Genomic DNA, 19,417 nt, shown 5'->3' with positions numbered 1-19,417 from the left:
TTTCAGATCAGGAAAGTTGTTTAATTCTTTCTGAAAAAAATTGGTCAGAAGCTATGGAGAATGATTCTGTTTTGCTTCTTGTCAAGCAGTATTTGGTGAAGGGATGGCCTGAAGAAAGGAAGCTTTCTGGTGAGTTGGGGTCGTTTTACAAAGTTAAGGATGACCTAATGCTATCTCGAGACATCATTCTCAGATCAGATAAAATCATACCTCCCACAAGTCTCAGAGAGAAAATTTGCAGTTTAGCTCATGAGGGGCACATGGGAATGTCCACCACCAAAAGAAGGATTAGGGAACACTACTGGTGGCCTGGTATTGATTCCATGGTAGATAATTGGGTCAGGAATTGTTCTCCTTGCTCGTTGAGTGACAAATCGGTGAAGAGTTTAGCTGTTGATACTTCGCCCATTGAGTACGCCAATGGTCCTTGGCGAAGGTTGGCAATTGATATCATTGGACCTTTTAGTTATCAGTCTGGTAAGGATATGTTTGCCCTAGTCCTAATCGACTACTTCTCTAAGTGGCCTGAACTTAAAGTTGTTGAAAAAACCTCCTCTGAACATGTTATTGAATTTCTTGATGAGATATTTGCTAGGGAAGGTTTACCGGAGGAACTTGTCTCTGACAATGGCCCACAATTCATTAGCAATGAGTTTGAGTGTTTTCTCAAGAATTGTGGTATCGTTCACAAAAGAACCTCTAATTATTTTCCGCAAGCCAACGGCCAAGTTGAGAGGTTCAACAGAGTCATCAAAGAATCTTGCCAATTGGCTATTAAAAGTGGTTTAAAATGGAAAAAAGCGCTTCAGGCAACTTTATTAACTTACCGGTTGTCTCCCAATTCAGTCACTGGGCTATCCCCTTTTGAACTATTGCGTGGGAGAAAACCAGGTTCTCGACTTTTTCCCTGGTGGTTAAAAGGTGATTCTCCCTACGAGGTAGATTTTAAGGTATTGAGGGAGAAAATTCAGAAGCACCAGGAAAGTATGATCCTGCATTCGGCCAAAAAGAAGTACAATACTTGCCGTGTAAGAGTTGGTGATCGAGTGCGTGTAAAGATGGGTGGTTTGTTCCACAAAAATGTGTCCAGATGGTCTGACCCTATCAGAGTCATTGAAGTTTTTAGCAAAGCTGTCAGAGTCGAGGGGGGCAAAATATGGAATTTAAGAAGGATTTCTTTATGCAAACCCCTTGCTACCCCTTCACAGAAATCCATTCCTCCAGAGAAATTCGCTCCTTCTTATGAATAAATCCTGCTTGAACCTACTCATTGTGCAGTCCTCATTACTACAATTAGCACCTGAAAAGTTGCTAAGGACTTCAGGAAGATCCATTTTTGAAGCATCTCAGTGTGACACTTGCCATATAGGTCTGTCCTGGTCCGCGTGCTATCAAGAAGAATGACAATGAGTGTCAGGCCTTGATGCTGTAAAAAATAAAAACATGTTTCAAGATACAGTGTCAATCTAAATTAAGAATCAAAAATTAAATGTTGATGCTGCTGACTTGAAGTTTATTGTCAGCAGTTTCAGCTTTTGTATACTTGCTTGAATAATCCCCTCTCTTTAAACCACTGGTGCATATGTTGAAGGTCCTGACACGTATAATCCTTTCAAAATCATTGTCATGCCTCAGTGGGACCTGATTCTATTCCAGAGGTTACTTATGTGCTCACCATTCTAACCTGTGCACAATTACCTGCCACAGCTTCTGAAAATCTAAACAATCTTTTTTTTCTCCTGCTTGCAGAGTAAATAGACTATAGTAGCTTTTTGTACAACCGCCCTACTTCTATTTTCTTCCAAGACAAATTGGTGCTGTGGACTCTGGCCGCTTTCCTACCAAAGATGGTATCATCCTTCCGCTTCAGACAATCATTACTTTCCTATCAAGAGTGGTGTCATCCTTCCGCTTCTGTCAAATCGATCACCTTGCTGACCTTTGCCACATCCCACAAAAAAGACAGGTTAAGCCAGCTTGACCCAAAAAGTGCTTTGAATTGCTACACTGACCATACGAGAGATCATGGTGTAAAAGATCAACTCATTTGTGGGGCTCACTGGGACCAAGAAAGGCAAGCCTGAGCAAGAGAGAACTTTGTCCAAGTGGAGAGTACTCTGGATTAAAATTTGCTACACACTAGCTAAGAAGGTTCAAAATCGCAACAGTTTATTTAAGGGTGAAGCAGTTTCTAGAAATCTGCCGTTCTGCGATGGGTACCGGTGCACATATTCACATTCTTTGCATCCAGGTATGACGAGAGAATAGAATAGAATATCTTTATTTGCATGATTAATTAAAACTGTTGCAATAATTTACCTAGGAAGTAGAATAATAAGCAGAGATGTCAAATTGTGAAATTATTACATTAACATAGTTTCACGTGAGAAGTCTGTAAGATTGAGTTAAAAACGTAAAGCATGAGTTAAACATTTAAAGCTAAGAATCACTGGGGCAATTTTGTTCAGAGTCCCGTGCTGGAGAAACAATAAGGGGCGTATGTTGTGTGGAAAATGGTAATTCACAGGATCTTAAAAGCCATCTTATACAATTAAAAAGCAATGGTAGCAGCAACATTTAATTAGCAACTCGGACGGCTCATCTGCTACAGTTTTGAGGAGGGCATCATCCACCCTGGTCGTCTTTAAACTTATGTGGTCATACCATTGTATGTTCATTTATTGGTTGTTTATCTTTTATCTTTGGGCCCACTATTTTGGCTAGAGGGCCATTTTGGCCAATTAGTTTTGCAACACCTCCTAATCTCAGGCAACTCTTCCGACCCTCCAACTTTCAAAGGTACTACTGTGCTATCTATTCAAAGAACAAGTTAGATACCTTCCTTAATTCTCTTCTTGGTGGATACTCACTGCAGGTTACTCAATGAATTCCCACCTTCCCATTCTGTGCAGTAGACTCCTGTACATCATGATTAGGTTCTAAGCTAGATTTTGGAACTGCCACCTGCAAGTTGCTCAAAGTGTTCCACCTATGAGGGCCCATATTTAGACACGGATAACTGCACACGGGGGGCATCTACATGCAGCTCAGCTCCATCACTTCTGACGCCGTGAGAGCCGTAAGGCGTCACCAACTGGCACGTGGGAAGCTTTGCTCAAAAAAAATCTTTGTATCTTTGTATCTTGTCTATGACCAGGGCATATTCGGATGCAGAGGAATCTGCGCAGAAAGTATCCAGAAGAGAGGTTTTTCCCTAGTTCCTCTGGTGAGTTTCCCAATTTATTATTGAGTTTTTGATTTTAAAGAAAATAAATGGAATTGACCAATATAGCCTTTTTACATGCTGCTAAATACAAGATTACATGATTTTTTTTTAACAAAAAGCAAAATCAAACATCTTCTTTGAAATACTGCTGCGGGATCCTGCGTGTGGGCAGAAAAAATGCAGTGCTTGCGATTATTGAGGGACATCCTTGAAGGGGAGGTTTGTAGTACCTATTACCAGAATAAATCCCAGATAGAGGGGCTAAATAAAAAAGAAATGTGGGGGAGGTAAATAAAAAAGAAATGTGGGGGAGGTAATCAGTGTGCAGTCTTGCATTGGATGTCTTTTCCCTTACCAAGCCCAAGGGATTCCAAAGTTGGCAAATATCTGATTAATTCTTCCACTCACTCTCATCAAAAATCTGATCACTGAGCATGCGGTTTTGAAGAAACATTGGCAGAGAGCAAACTCTTTAGAAAAATTGCAATAACAACTACAAAAATATTTACTAAGGAGCAAACTGGCATATTAATATAACAAAGTTCTTGAAGAGAGGACATCAGACTTATTGGTTTTGAGTGTTTAATAGAAATGACACCATAATGGAAAACAGAAAATCAAAGTAAACAATTGAAAGCCAAAAAAAACTCATACAACCTAAACAAAACCTCTTATTACCTACCACCAATGAATCCAACCAACAAGATCTCCAAATATGCAAAGAAAAGGATTAACACTACCCCCTTGCAAGATTTCCTAGAAATTATCCTTGCCTATATAGACACAAAGACACAAGCCTAAAAAACGGACCTCTAAAAACAGACTTCTACATTACACAAAAAAGTCAGATGCATGTCAATCCATATTCCAGATAGAATTCTTCACCTCAAATATTTGAGCATTTAAAGATATCTTAAGCTCAATGCCATGCTGGAATCTGGCTTCCACACCAAACCAGTCAACATCTAACCTAACAGAACAGTCATAATCCGGACAGCCTTTGAAAGAACATTTCGGAAACTAGAGCTGGGCAACTCAATGCAAAAGGAGTGCACCTGATCCAATCCCACGTTTGCCACACCTCCAAGGAATTTCACCCACCGCTAATTTACCTTCCACAACATTGACTTACCACCTACTTTTTAAACTGCCCCCCCTCACCAATCATTCATCCACATGAGGTTCTCCAAAGCCATCTTTGACATTTCTTCTTCCTTGGACTATTACCATTAGTACTCTCAGATGTAACAGTTACTTACCTGTAATCCCAGTTCTCTTCTAAGGCTAACCTCATCAAAGTCATAAGCACTCAATAGTCTCACCCACACGCAGGGACCCTGGAGAGCTTATAAAATACATGCACATATATACAGTCTAAAATTGTATTAACACTCATAACATTAGCAATATATAAACAGGCTAAGAAGTCCAAATATTTTTTTTACAATTTCTTTTTTTAAATAAAACAATGTTAATCTCCTATGGGGGAGAAGATGTTCTAACTTGAAAGAACGCCTTCTTAATACCTTCTAAGAAATACTTACCTAAAGGAATTTGAAAAAATAAGGTCTGTGAAGCAGATTTTCAATAGGCGGTTATGGCTTAAAAAGGTGTACAATACTTCAACATGACAACTAAATGGATCAAAGTTCTTTTGAATACACCAAAAACAATATCTCTTCCATTTAGAAGCACAGGATTTTTTTGGGAAGGGCGCTTGGACTCTCTCAAAGTGTCTATACAGTCTTGTGGCAGCTTTAGATGACTGTATTGTAGATATTCAGGAGCCAAGCAGTCGATCACAAAGATGGAAGATTGGAATGGGGAATCCGTGCTCCCAACTTGTAAAGAAGATCATGCCAGCACGGCAAACTCTTGGGCCGGCGCTTGGATTGGTGGAGAAGATCAGTGGACCACCAATGACAAGACCATTCCAGCGCAATAATATTGTCATGTGTTTATCTAGGTTCCTGATCGATACTGTGACCTTATGCCCCTATTCGGCTATAAAGCCCTTTTTGTTCCCTATATTGGCATAACCGTTCAAGTACGATTTTCTGAAAAGTCATCTCTGGCCTCACACGAGCAAAGCCACAGAGCCACATTCCAGCATGACTCTCTGCTACTTCCTTTGCGACCAATTAGTGCAATGACAGAGCAGCAGTCACTATCTGATATTCCTAGATAACACTCCGAGTTCTTCAACAAGATAAAAACTTAGCAAACCTGGAAATCCCCGCTTGCTATGTTTTGATTAGTAATAGAACTCTAATGAGCAACTGATAGCTGCCACTTCCTAGTGACATCTTTAATTGACGTCTTATGTCCAGCAAACTTGCGTCAAACCCGGCACCTGTCAGGTATAAATATTACCAACGTTGCCTTAAGCAATGTGCGTTGCCTGTTGCTGATGCCAGCTGCCTGCATGACCAGTGTTGGTAAAAACTAGCACTCTGTCGCTGCAGCCTGCTATCCTGTGGTGGTGAAGCTACTGATTACCATTATCGCCGCTACAGCGCGAACTGTGGTTCAGTACGCTTGAGGAGCCGTGCAGCCGTCCTCTGCGAAGACATCCAGCCCAGCTGCCCGCGGACGCTGTCACCCCTCCTTCCTCCCGACGCACTGAAGAGAGCCGCTGCCTTTCTCGTGCAGAGAAATCCAGTCCCGGCGCTTCCGGTTTACCCTCGCGGGTGACTGGGATATCGAGAGAGACCCCTGAAGGAGATACCAATCCTCCATCATTCTATTCAGAGGTATGGTGTTGACTAAACCCTTAGAAGAGAATTCTTGAAACAAACCTTGGCAAAACCAACTTAACTTAAGCTACTTACTTACTCCCCCTTCTCGCGTGTTAGGCTTAGGTCAGGCACACCGGGGTAGGCTTAGTTAGAAGCACCAGTTGAGTATGTTAGCCTAATGTGTATATGACTGTATATATGTTTTATTACTTTTAAACCATTGTATGGCTAAGAAACCATATCAATGCTTTTACAGTTCTATTTCGCAATTCTTATCTTACTGTACGTACTTTTTATACTAACAGTTATTGCAATTGTGGCAATACATTTCTCTTGTACGAGAAGAAAGACTGTTCAATAAATGTCAACCTTTATTGATAAACGCCCGTCTCTCTATTCTCTACATATTGTGAAAGTAAACTGCACCAGACTGACTGAGTGAAATCTATGTCTATTGTTTCACACGACCCTAGAGATCGACTCTTGATCTGAGGAGCAAAGTTGTCATGTTGCACGGTTGTTGGAAAACTGAATCCCTTCTTGTCTGTGCCAAGGAAGCTGATCACTTCCTATGCAGAGAAGAAAGTTTCCAGTGACCTCTGAGCTAGTTGGTAACACAACCCAATTAAGTTTAGCATAGTCAGTGGAGGCCTGGAATATCCGCAGTTCCACGTCGATACTACTGTTTATGTTATTCCAATGCGCAGGGCCTAGTGGGAAACTAGGAACTACACTACATGGCGCCCAACGTTTGGTAAGGCGATAAACTAACGTAAGACTTGTAGAGTAACTCAGTCGTGCATATTTCACACCCCTTTCACCCGTAAATACTCCAATAGACGTCTGGAGTGGGTGAAAGGTTAAAATCCGCCCGACCTTAGTAGGAAGAGATTCCTATGTAAAGCTCCGGTTTATTCAACGTTGAAGGATACAGTGTTCCAAAATATTGTGCATCTAATCTTTGTCTCCTTGGAGACCTACTCTGCAAAAACCTGCATTTTTTGAAATGTCAGTAGAAACCAACGGAACCTCTGGGGCCGCAGTAGATGCGACTCAGCAAGGTCCCGAACAAGCAGACCCGGATGCTATCATCATCCCGGTCCAGTTAAGAAGATCTATAACTTTAAAACTTATAGAAAACGGACTGCCACCTCAAGGTGGTACAGTAATTTTCGTGATAGAGGCTCACGAGTATCGGCAGACAGAGGTATTCTATTCATGGATAAACTTTCCAGCGGTAAACGCAATAACACAAGAGTTTCACTATTACAAAATAGAGGAACCTCCGGATGAGTACGCCCCTTTCGAGGAGGTTGAAATTCCACTTAAATTTCAAGAGCACCTGCTCTGGTTTAATGGCGCCCTAAAACACAATGATCACATAACCAGGCTCGGTCCACTAGGTAGACCAGGAGCCACGTGGCCGGTTCTAGCCAGCTACACACCACATCCTGACATTGCAAAAATGTCTAGAGAAGAGCTGTTAGCACAGCTAAACACATTAATAAAAATACATAGGCAATTAGTCCAATATGTAATACGGACTGCAACAGTCCAGCCAGCTGTTAATATTCCACAGCTGACCCCTCATCAGGGGAACACAAATAAAATTACACCACAGAACATACAGTCATGTCTTGGTAAAACACCCGTAAAACGGGAACAAATTCCTTTCTGGTTAGCCCAGAAAATCACTCAAATAGAGGCAGTATTTCCTGATACTACCCCTATTGAGAAACACAGAATCTTGACCATCTGCCTTCCTATGGGAATCGCACCACACATAGAGGACTGCGACACTTGGGGTACAGTCTTTGCTTCCATTTACACAAAAACACACGGTGTTCCGTCTATGGCGGTAATACCAGACGTGCTAAAACAGATTCAAAATGAATTCGGTCCAGAGCCCGCTTTAAATCTAGGTATGAAATTACTGAAAGACTTCAAGCAGGTCACGGCTATATTATTAGCCAATATAAAGGGAGAAGCAGCATCTGTGGCGATTCGCCAGAAGTTGAGGGAAACAGATATAAAAGATCCTGTTGAGCTTGCAAAAATCATAGAAAAATGCTATGAAGAATTAGGTAGAGACAGCTTGGGTGGAAAACCAGTTAAGCCCCAACTGCTCGAAAATCCTGAAAAATTATTTATTAAAAATAATTTAAACACTCCTAAAAAGAGCTGGGATGGAAATAAACAATCCACTCCCAAGGAAAAAGTTTTCCAGTCCAGAGGAAGGTCTCCTCGACGGAGGGAAAGAACTCCGACTCGAGAACGCCAGTCTCCCCAACGGGAGCCCTCTGAGAAAAGATATAACCTTAGAAATAGGGATAATATAAAAAGACCTGATAGATATCAAAGTATTGATACACGTCCCTCTCGATCTCTTCCACAGAATTCGGAAAGAAGAGGACGGTCAGACCCAGGAGAGCACACCAAGTCCAAAGACAAGGAACCTGCTCAAAATAAGAAATCTCAATTTCAGAAAAAGAAGGTAGCCAGTATTAGAGTAATCAATCATGCCGAGGATACTGAGGACACAGTTGAAAAACGGGGAGTGGGCATTGACAATGTTGGACAGTGCAGCAGAGATCAGTATAGCGCGCAAGAACTTGATGAGTCATCTGGAGACAGTGGACACGAATGAATACATTCAGGTTGAAACTGCCGACACCAGACTTAGCGAGCCCCATAAAATATACGAAATAACATTGCGTATGGAGGGTGATAAGACTAGGAAAATTAAGGGTCTAATTTGGGATAAGCTCTCAAAAGGCTATGATATTCTGTTAGCTGAAAAAGATTGGCCCCCGGAGTTTGTCAGGGAGTGCCCTCGTGGCGAAGAGGTAATTATGCCTGCCTTCTCGAATCACATACCGATTCACAAAAAATACACATATGCAAGGAAATGGGCAGTAGCCCAGGCACCTGCATTGTATAAAAATCATGTAGGATGGGATGAGGATTCTCCGCCTCACAAACTCCAACTAAAAAGTGAACCAACTGCCCAACGGCAGTATCCCATAAAGCAAGAAGCTAAAAAACAGGTCAGGGAGATCTTAGATCAACTTGAGTACCAGGGGGTGATTGAAACATGCACCTCTCAAATGAACAATCCTTTGTTTCCTGTCTCCAAGCCAGACAATTCATATCGTCTAGTTTTGGACTACAGACACCTTAATACATGTTGCAAAACCTTTGCAGTACAAAACTCGCATAGTGCAGCCCTAATGAATAACATAGTTAGGAAAAAATATAAAACGACATTAGACATTTCTAATGGTTTCTTTTGTCAAAACATTGCACCAGAAAGCAGATACTTGACCGCTTTCTCCGCATTTGGGTCGCAGAAAAAATTCTGTCGACTCCCACAGGGGTTCAAGAACAGCCCAGGACTATTCTCAGCTAGGGTAACAGAGTTACTACAAATCTATGATGATGAAGCATTATCTTACGTAGATGATATTTATCTCACAGATGACGACTTGGATACTCACTTGAAAAGAGTGAACACCATTATACTTGGGTTCGCAGCAGAGGGTTACAAATTCAACTTTAAAAAGTCTCGAATTGCCCATCTGACAGTACTGTTTTTAGGGTACGAATTATCAAGTGAAGGGAAAAGCCTAGCGGACAACTTCTTAGAGAAGTGCGCTGTACTCCAAGCTCCAAAAACGCTGAAGAATTTACAATCAATACTAGGTTTTCTGAATTTCGGAAGAACTTACATCCTAAATTACGCAGAGAGGGTTAAACCTCTCTACGAACTAATTAAACCTGATTTAAAACAAATCAATTGGACTCAAAAACACACAGAAATTTTGAGATCACTGCAAACAGACATGTTAGCAAAAACAAAATTAGATACACGTGACAACACACGCGATCTGGTAATCCGAGTCATCCCAGGAAGATGCGGATTCACGTACCTAACCTCTAATGAGGGAGAAAAGGTACCAATTTCAATAAAATCTCACTTGTACACACAAGCAGAAAAAACATTCAGTCGCACAGAAAGAACTGTGAACGCAGTGCAAATCGCATTAGTAAATGAAAGAGAACTAGCACACGGCAAACGGATTAATATCCTTACAGCGGAATCCGCCTTCGAAGCGCTATTCAGCCCAGTAAACCTGCCTACAGTGTCACTGAATCCAAAATGGATACAGTGCATAGATTCTCTAGGAGCGGAAGATGTGAAATACTATTTCGCCCCACAATACACAGAACTGAATGATTTAGATTATGAAGAAGAATATCCTCTGCCAATCGAAATCCTGCCTCTCCCACAATACGCATGTATAATCTATACAGATAGCTTTGTACAGCATTTTAATGTAGAGAGTAAATCCTACAATGCAGCATGTGCGATCATTAAAGGTCGTTGGCTGTGCGGTAAATTCAGACCGAAAGTAACAAAAACTGAATCTGTAAGAAACTGTTCTGTTCAAAGAACTGAGATCAGATCTTTAAAGATGGCGCTCGAAAATGCAGAACGCGAATTCCCCACACTTATCGTGTGCGATTCTCATTTTTGCGTCAATTCTTACAATAACAAACTGCAGAGTTGGATCGAAAACGACTACAAAGATGACACAGGTGCCACAATAAAGCATAAATTGCTTTGGGAACAGGTAGCTCTTTTACACAAAGAACTACAAAAGACTCACGTGATTCACGCACAGAGTCTTCAACGTGATGGCGTTCACGTTGCAGGGAATTCATTGGCTAATACAGCCACCGCGGAAGCAACTAACCCGGCTTCCGTAGCCACAAAAAAGCGTACAGATAAGTATATAGACGGGGAAACCATGCTGGCAGTAAGAACGACCGTAAAAGGCGACTGCGCAGCACTACCCGTAAACTATCCACTCAATTATGCATACATAATCGATGCAAACTCCGTTCCTTTTGCTCGAATCCCTGGAGTGGGGGATAGAGTAATTCCAAACAGGAGCAGGAGGGGCTTCCTCTTACTGGAAGCACACATGGGGTTGGGTCTGAAACACCAAACAATCAAAGCCTCTCTGAAAGAATTGCAATCAGAGTACTGGTGGCCAGGAATGAGTATAGATATTCAATGTTTTGCTCAGAATTGTGAAGACTGCAACAGAGATCGCAGTAATGAACAGGCCAGTGTAGTTTCAGGATCCCTTCTAGACAGCATAAGGCGGTCTATCTGCGCAATCAAAGAAGAGAAGCGCGTCCCAGTGTACAACGTTTAAGACGAAATACACTTAAATAATGAGGCCTCCAGCACTTGGCTGACGCCTAGAACTGTTATAAAAAGATTAGCGAGTCCATATCGGCATATACGCAATTACCACGTTCCATTCTGACCAGGGTCCTGCTTTCAGCTCTCGAGCCTATAGGGAGGCCATGGCCAGCATGGGAATTGGGTTGCGGTATTCTTGTCCGTCGCATCCCGAAGGGAATAGTGTGGTAGAAAGAAAAAACCGGGACATAAAGCAATCTATAACAGCGAAGGTATTAGGTTCAGGCGCTGGGTGGGTCAAACATTTAATAAGTGTCCAGACTAGTCTTAACAACATGCCAAGAAATTCTCTGAAAGGTTTCAGCCCATACGAACTATTGTTCGGAATTAGAATGAACGTTCAGGACCTCGATAGTCAGATGTCAGTGGTACAAAAAGAAACAAAGCAGTTTGAAGTAAAAGACCGTTTGGCTGTTTTACAGGAACTGAATGAAACAAGAAAATCATTAAGCAACATAAAGTTAAAGCAACAGCCAAGTACCACTGACGAGGCACCACCCGCAACAGCCCCAGCAAGGCCTGTCTGGATTCCAAAGATTGGGGATCTAGTCAGAGAAAAGATCGCGGTTAAGAAGGAATTTGGGCCTTCTTACAGAAAAGCAGTACCTGTCTTAGCAGTCACCGGAACAAGATCAGTTGTGCTACCGCCCCTTGCTGGTAAAAAGGAGAACAGAATCGTGTCCATCGATCTGGTAAAACCACAAGCATGTGGCCTATAATCAACAGTAGGCCCAGTGGACTCCCAAGAAACAACAGAATACCCAAACTTGCAACAATCCAAGAGGTTCAAACTGAAAGACTAATCACATTCGATCAGCCTGCAGTGCACAATGAAGGACTATGCAATACAGCCATGGAACTCGTGCCTCTTGAAACACAAATTGAAACAGTTCATCAAGAAACAACACCAGTATACACTAATGTGGCATCAGAAAGTGCTACCGAAAGACAGATTGAAAGAATTGACAGAACTGCCTCTGGTTATTTCATCAACTTCGACAACTTCTCTGAAGATTTTAACGACCCCGAAGTGATGCCAGAAACAAAAAAGTCTTTTAAAGAAAAAGCAACGGAACTCTTCCATCAACTGAAGAAAATCTACCTTGTTTCCCCTTGGCTAGAGTTCTGGTTCGGTCTAGGTGTATTTTTCCTCCTGCTTTGGCTCATCATGGTACTGTGTTTGGGAAAATTCATTGAAGGAAAATATATTACAATGGACACAGCAAGTCAGAACATCAACCTAGTCCTGAAACCACACAGATCATCCCACGTGAAGAAAAGAGAACTGTCAACAGTAAATGTCACAGCAATTCCAATACCTGGTGGGGTAGTATGGGAGAAAACAGACTATGAGATCTATGGTCCGGTCGAAATCCTGAAGTATCCTCATCAACTGAAGGTTTCCTTAAGTGACTTTGTTACACCTAGTACATTCTCTGATGATTGGGACTTTAACAGTATTAATGACATGATGTCTGATTTAGTAATGTCAGCTAGATTCACAGATCATGATTATTTACAAGGTTCATCTAGTTATGAGCAGTTATTCTGTTACACCCACTATGGGGATCATTACTTGCATAAATCTGCACAGCCTAGAAATGTTTTTATGTATAATCAATGGGAACATTGTTCTACACCACCTAAAAGCAGTTCTAAAGCATTTTTTGAGAAATTCAAATATTTTTCAGGGTTTAACACAAGTGATGCAGAAACGTTTTATTATAAACTGTTAGATAAAACAGGAATGAAAACAATGCTGACAAATTCTAAATTGATATATTCAGAAGCATTTTATGACAAAATGATGACATTTGGTTTTGATTATTGGAAAAATAATATTGAAACGAAAACAATTTGGGGTACAAAAGATTGGCAGGTGCAAGGCTTAGAAGCACTATTTAGAACCTGCATGATACCAGAACAAATGTTATTTTTAAATGACACTGTACACCAAACATCCTGTCTTGGCCTAGCTAAGAACAAAGAAATGAAAACACCGTCTATACCAAAGCCAATACCTGAAAATGCAACTGCAGATAATGAGTTAGACGTGTCACACATTTTACATTTCAACAGAACACATCCTGATTGGAAAAAGTGGTTAATCTGGCCTACAGACACAAATAACTGTCAAGATAGGTTCCTGAATAAAACACAGGGTTTAAAATTGACCAGATTAGACTCAAGATATTCCCAGAGACAACATCCAGGAATAATAACAACATACAGTGTAGGTAAACTCTGCCTAGAATGGCTAGCTACATCCACACTGGCTGAAATTAAGCAACACTTGTCTTTATTAAAAGATGGTGCTGATTTGCGCGATTTCATTCTTGGACCACGCAAACAGCGTCAAAAGCGTTTCATAGCGACCAGCATCTATGCGGCTTACAACGAGGCTTGGAAAGTAAAGCAAATTGAAACTGCTGAAAAGATACGAGAAATTGATCGTATTAATTTGGAGAAAACACTTTCTGTAGTAGACAATGGGTTAATGACTCTGTCTTCCAGAATATATTCTTTGGACAATATTGTATCATCTGCCTTTGATGTGATAGACAGAGATTTGCTAATGTTACAACATGGCCAGTCTCAATTACGCTCTATTATAGAACTAGGCTGGACGCTGCAAAATCTTCGTTCAGGCTATGTGCCTTGGCGTTTAATCAACACAACGTCATTGTTTTCCATTTTTAACCTTACTGATAAACAGATCAGTTTGGCACAGAAAGGAGCAGACTATACAATTTTGAGCATCGAGAAACTCGAGAGATTACCATTGACAATGTCAGAGAGTCCTGTCATTGAATGGATAATACACGGGATTATCACAATTCCGATTACAACTTTCCAGTTTCATAAGTGCCTTGAGTACATACCTGCTGGCCAGTATGAACAATTGGGTAAGGGATATATAAAATCCGAATGGAAATTACCATACACTCATTCTTGCTATAGTGACAGCGACAAAAATGTATTTCTTAGTGGTGACAACTGTAAACACTCACTAAGCGGTATACTTTTGTGTCAGGGTATTAATTTACACGGAGCATGTGATGGAAATTCAAATAACCTTTCATGCCACCAGCTAGTCACACCTGCAACTCAGATAGAGCCCTTCTTTATGCAACTCGCAAACGGGAGTTACATTCTAAGAACGGATCACAGGTGCTGTGGCCTCGCGCCCGGACTAAGTTATCTAGTAGAAGTAACGTCCATGGTCGAATGCTGTATGCAAGCATTGTTCCCGAGCGGGCCTCCAGACATAGTGACTCCCATCTGGCCTCGTCTGAATCTCTATTCTATACGAATTGATACATTAAGCAAAATGAAATCTGTGCTTTTACAGACAACAGTGCCTATAACGTCATCTAAAGAGACGTATGATCTTCTAGTCGCAAGGACGGCTACTGAGGTCCATGACCTTTTATCAACAAATTGCCCCGTGCATTTCGTAGAAATGTTTAGCCAACTCCTTAACATGTCTAGTGCTACAAGCATCCCAGGCATATTTAAGACAGTCTTTACGGGACTGCTAACACCCTTCCAGGCAATTTTGGGAATATTTCCTAATTTTGTGCACTCCATCTTTGGTGGTATTCCACTATTTTTTGGACTCATCGCAGGGATTCTATTTTTGACCATCCTGCTACGTTATGGCAAGCCTCGGCACAGACATAGCTCCCATGGGAATGGAAGAAACAATCCTAGCAATGCGCTACAGGGACAGGATAACTAACGTCCTCGGATTGGCCAGGCTGAGAGATCTAAACATGACCTGGTTCCTTTCATTCAGACCGATATGGCAAAATTGCATTTTACCTGTGCTACGGTGTATGCTTTGCGGCGAGGAATGCGTGTTGGACATCTGTCTTTCACTTCCATCAGCAGTACCAATGGACGTCGATACTTTGCTAAGTCCAATAACGGCTCACGCATTGTGTTGTCCCCAGCGGCTACCAATCCTGATGACGGCATTTGTGGAGACTCCTGTACTACAGCCAAGTGGTAACAGTGGAGCGAGTGACAAAAGCAACATCACCCAGGTACAGCGAGCTGTGAGCATTGCTGCTCCCGAATATGATGACAGCAATCATTCTCACACCTGCCAAGTTTCAGCGCTATCTAATTTGGTTGAACTATCACCTGATTTTGTAGACCAATTCTTTGCGAGCCTGTCTGATACGATGTTCTCACCCATAGAGAAACAATAACTTTTGAAAAGCTTTCCGACACACAGCGTTCCTATGAACTCTGGATTCGGCCTTCAGTTTTGATCAACAAAGAACTGCCAGGAGCTTTGGTAAAACTGATTTTTTCTTTGAATTGGACAATTTTTCAAATATTGACCCTTTTCTTTTTTTGGCACGAGCAATTCTTTGCTTAACGTAAAAACTATTCTTAGAGAACAGAAGCTTCACACTTCTATTTCTAAATACACATCTAGAGACATAACAACATAACACCAGCCTCTAGCACACATGTTATTACAATGCATTTTTATGTGATGATTTATCTCGCATTTTTTCTGTCAGAGATACTTCATGTGTAATTCTTTATGCATAATCGTTCATTGATTTCATATGCAATAATTTTTGAATGATTGCTATGCTTTAAAAAAAAAACGTACAGTACCTAAATTCCATGTATTACAAGTACGCCTATTTCGAATGCATTTATGTATTTTGGGGTGGGCAATGTTACACATGCATCTAATTGCTTAGTTTTAGTAATTTTGATGGACATGAATTCGTGGAGTGGGTGTCATGTGTTTATCTAGGTTCCTGATCGATACTGTGACCTTATGCCCCTATTCGGCTATAAAGCCCTTTTTGTTCCCTATATTGGCATAACCGTTCAAGTACGATTTTCTGAAAAGTCATCTCTGGCCTCACACGAGCAAAGCCACAGAGCCACATTCCAGCATGACTCTCTGCTACTTCCTTTGCGACCAATTAGTGCAATGACAGAGCAGCAGTCACTATCTGATATTCCTAGATAACACTCCGAGTTCTTCAACAAGATAAAAACTTAGCAAACCTGGAAATCCCCGCTTGCTATGTTTTGATTAGTAATAGAACTCTAATGAGCAACTGATAGCTGCCACTTCCTAGTGACATCTTTAATTGACGTCTTATGTCCAGCAAACTTGCGTCAAACCCGGCACCTGTCAGGTATAAATATTACCAACGTTGCCTTAAGCAATGTGCGTTGCCTGTTGCTGATGCCAGCTGCCTGCATGACCAGTGTTGGTAAAAACTAGCACTCTGTCGCTGCAGCCTGCTATCCTGTGGTGGTGAAGCTACTGATTACCATTATCGCCGCTACAGCGCGAACTGTGGTTCAGTACGCTTGAGGAGCCGTGCAGCCGTCCTCTGCGAAGACATCCAGCCCAGCTGCCCGCGGACGCTGTCACCCCTCCTTCCTCCCGACGCGCTGAAGAGAGCCGCTGCCTTTCTCGTGCAGAGAAATCCAGTCCCGGCGCTTCCGGTTTACCCTCGCGGGTGACTGGGATATCGAGAGAGACCCCTGAAGGAGATACCAATCCTCCATCATTCTATTCAGAGGTATGGTGTTGACTAAACCCTTAGAAGAGAATTCTTGAAACAAACCTTGGCAAAACCAACTTAACTTAAGCTACTTACTTACTCCCCCTTCTCGCGTGTTAGGCTTAGGTCAGGCACACCGGGGTAGGCTTAGTTAGAAGCACCAGTTGAGTATGTTAGCCTAATGTGTATATGACTGTATATATGTTTTATTACTTTTAAACCATTGTATGGCTAAGAAACCATATCAATGCTTTTACAGTTCTATTTCGCAATTCTTATCTTACTGTACGTACTTTTTATACTAACAGTTATTGCAATTGTGGCAATACATTTCTCTTGTACGAGAAGAAAGACTGTTCAATAAATGTCAACCTTTATTGATAAACGCCCGTCTCTCTATTCTCTACATATTGTGAAAGTAAACTGCACCAGACTGACTGAGTGAAATCTATGTCTATTGTTTCACACGACCCTAGAGATCGACTCTTGATCTGAGGAGCAAAGTTGTCATGTTGCACGGTTGTTGGAAAACTGAATCCCTTCTTGTCTGTGCCAAGGAAGCTGATCACTTCCTATGCAGAGAAGAAAGTTTCCAGTGACCTCTGAGCTAGTTGGTAACACAACCCAATTAAGTTTAGCATAGTCAGTGGAGGCCTGGAATATCCGCAGTTCCACGTCGATACTACTGTTTATGTTATTCCAATGCGCAGGGCCTAGTGGGAAACTAGGAACTACACTACAATATCATTCTGGTGAAGAAATTTTTACAGTATAATCAAAACTGCTTGAATAAGCGAGATTGGAGGAAAAGCGTAGCAGTGCATTCCCTTTTTACGCCGTTTGGTAAAATCTGGAGGTGTATTCTTAGCATTTTTTGTTTTCTGCATCTGCAAATAAATCTATTTGGGGACAGCTCCATTCTTGAAAAATGTCCTACAGTACTTAATCGTTCAGAACCCAGTCATTGTTGTCTCGAATAATTTGACTGGGGGAATCTGCTTCTGTATTTTGTACACCTTGAAGGTGTACTGCTGTAACTGTTAGGTTCCTCGCTATGAGCCATTGCCATATGGTCTGTGATTGGAGGGACAGAGGTCTGGAGTGTGTTCCTCTCCGTTTGTTCAGGAAATACTTTATTGTAGCATTGTCCGTCTGAACCAAAAGGTAGTTTGTTTTTATAGCAGGAAGAAAGGACTTAATTACTAGGAGGCTAATATGGTAAGATGTTTCTTTGTCTGACCATACTCCTTGAGTCTGTAAATTACCTATGTGAGCACCCCATCCTTAGAGGGAAGCATCTGTGACAAGAGGTTGGGCCAGGAGATCCTGATGGAAGGGAATTTCCACCTTTAGGTTCCGCGACTTGGTCCACCATGGGACAGACTAGAGTGCAGACTGTAACCATGTTAGTTTCTGTTGCCAGCTGTTTGAGGGTCGATTTCACTGATCCTTCAGACATTGTTGCAGTTGTCTCATGTGAAGTCTGGCATGGGGAACTAGGAATATATAAGATGCCATTGACCCCCAAAAGGGATGATATCTGTCGAGCTGAAGGATGTTGAGTATGCAACAGAGTGAGACACTTCAGACGGATAGATGATAGTCTCTCCGTCAAACGATACACTTTTGCTGACTGGTTATCCAGATTAGCAGCTAGATAGTGTATCTTTTACACTGGATTTACTATTGAGTTGTTTATGTTTATCTGTAGACCTAGTAGTGAGAATGTGTCCAGACATATTTGGAAAAGCTTTAGAGTTGTTTCTGAGGACAAACTCTTTATTATCCAGTCATCTAGATCAGGGTAGACTAATAGCTCTTGCTTTCTTAAATGTCTTGCGACGACAGCCATGCATTTCGAAAAAGTCCTAGGAGCCAACTTTAGCTAAACCGGTAGCCTTGTGCATTGAAGATGTTTTGAACCTACTATAAATTGTAAAAATGTTCAAGGTTTCTGTATGATCAGTATGTGGAAATAGGCATCTTGAAGATCTAGAGCACACATTCAGTCTCCTTATTGAAGCTGTAGATATATTTCATGTAGTGCAAGCATTCTGTAATATTTTCATATGAATTTGTTTAGACTTCTTAAATCTAATATAGATCTAAATTCTTGTTTCGATGTTTTCTTCTGAACCAGAAAGTACCAGGGATTACTACTCCCAATCCCTTCTAATAGTGTGGAACATTCTCCACAGTGTTTTTCTGCAGCAATGTGTTGGCCTCCTTTTGAAACAGATCTATCTGATGGTCCGATGATTTGGTTGGTGGTATTGCTGGAGGAGAGGATTCGAGCATAGAGAATATTCATACTGCACAATATACAAGACCCATTTGTCTTTGGTTATATGAAGCTACTCTTAGTTGCTTATCCTTCCTTCTACTCCAGTAAACAACAGAAAGGAAGGAAAGAGGAATCATTGTTTTGCTGGAGGTTTTCCTGTGGACGCGGTTTGTGGTTGCTGGAGACCTCCTCTCCCTCTGGAAGACTTCCTGTGATGGTATGGTTGTCTTGGTTGTTGCTGCTGTTGGTACAAACAATGAGGGGTTTGAACCCTTTAAGGGAAGTAACACCTGTGATAAGGCCTGTATGCCTTCTGAACTCCTGCCTCTTTTCCAGGCCAAC

Source organism: Lissotriton vulgaris, chromosome 5 (assembly GCF_964263255.1).
Source record: "Lissotriton vulgaris chromosome 5, aLisVul1.2, whole genome shotgun sequence".
NCBI lineage: Eukaryota > Metazoa > Chordata > Amphibia > Caudata > Salamandridae > Lissotriton > Lissotriton vulgaris.
Note: the sequence above shows the minus strand (reverse complement) of the source record.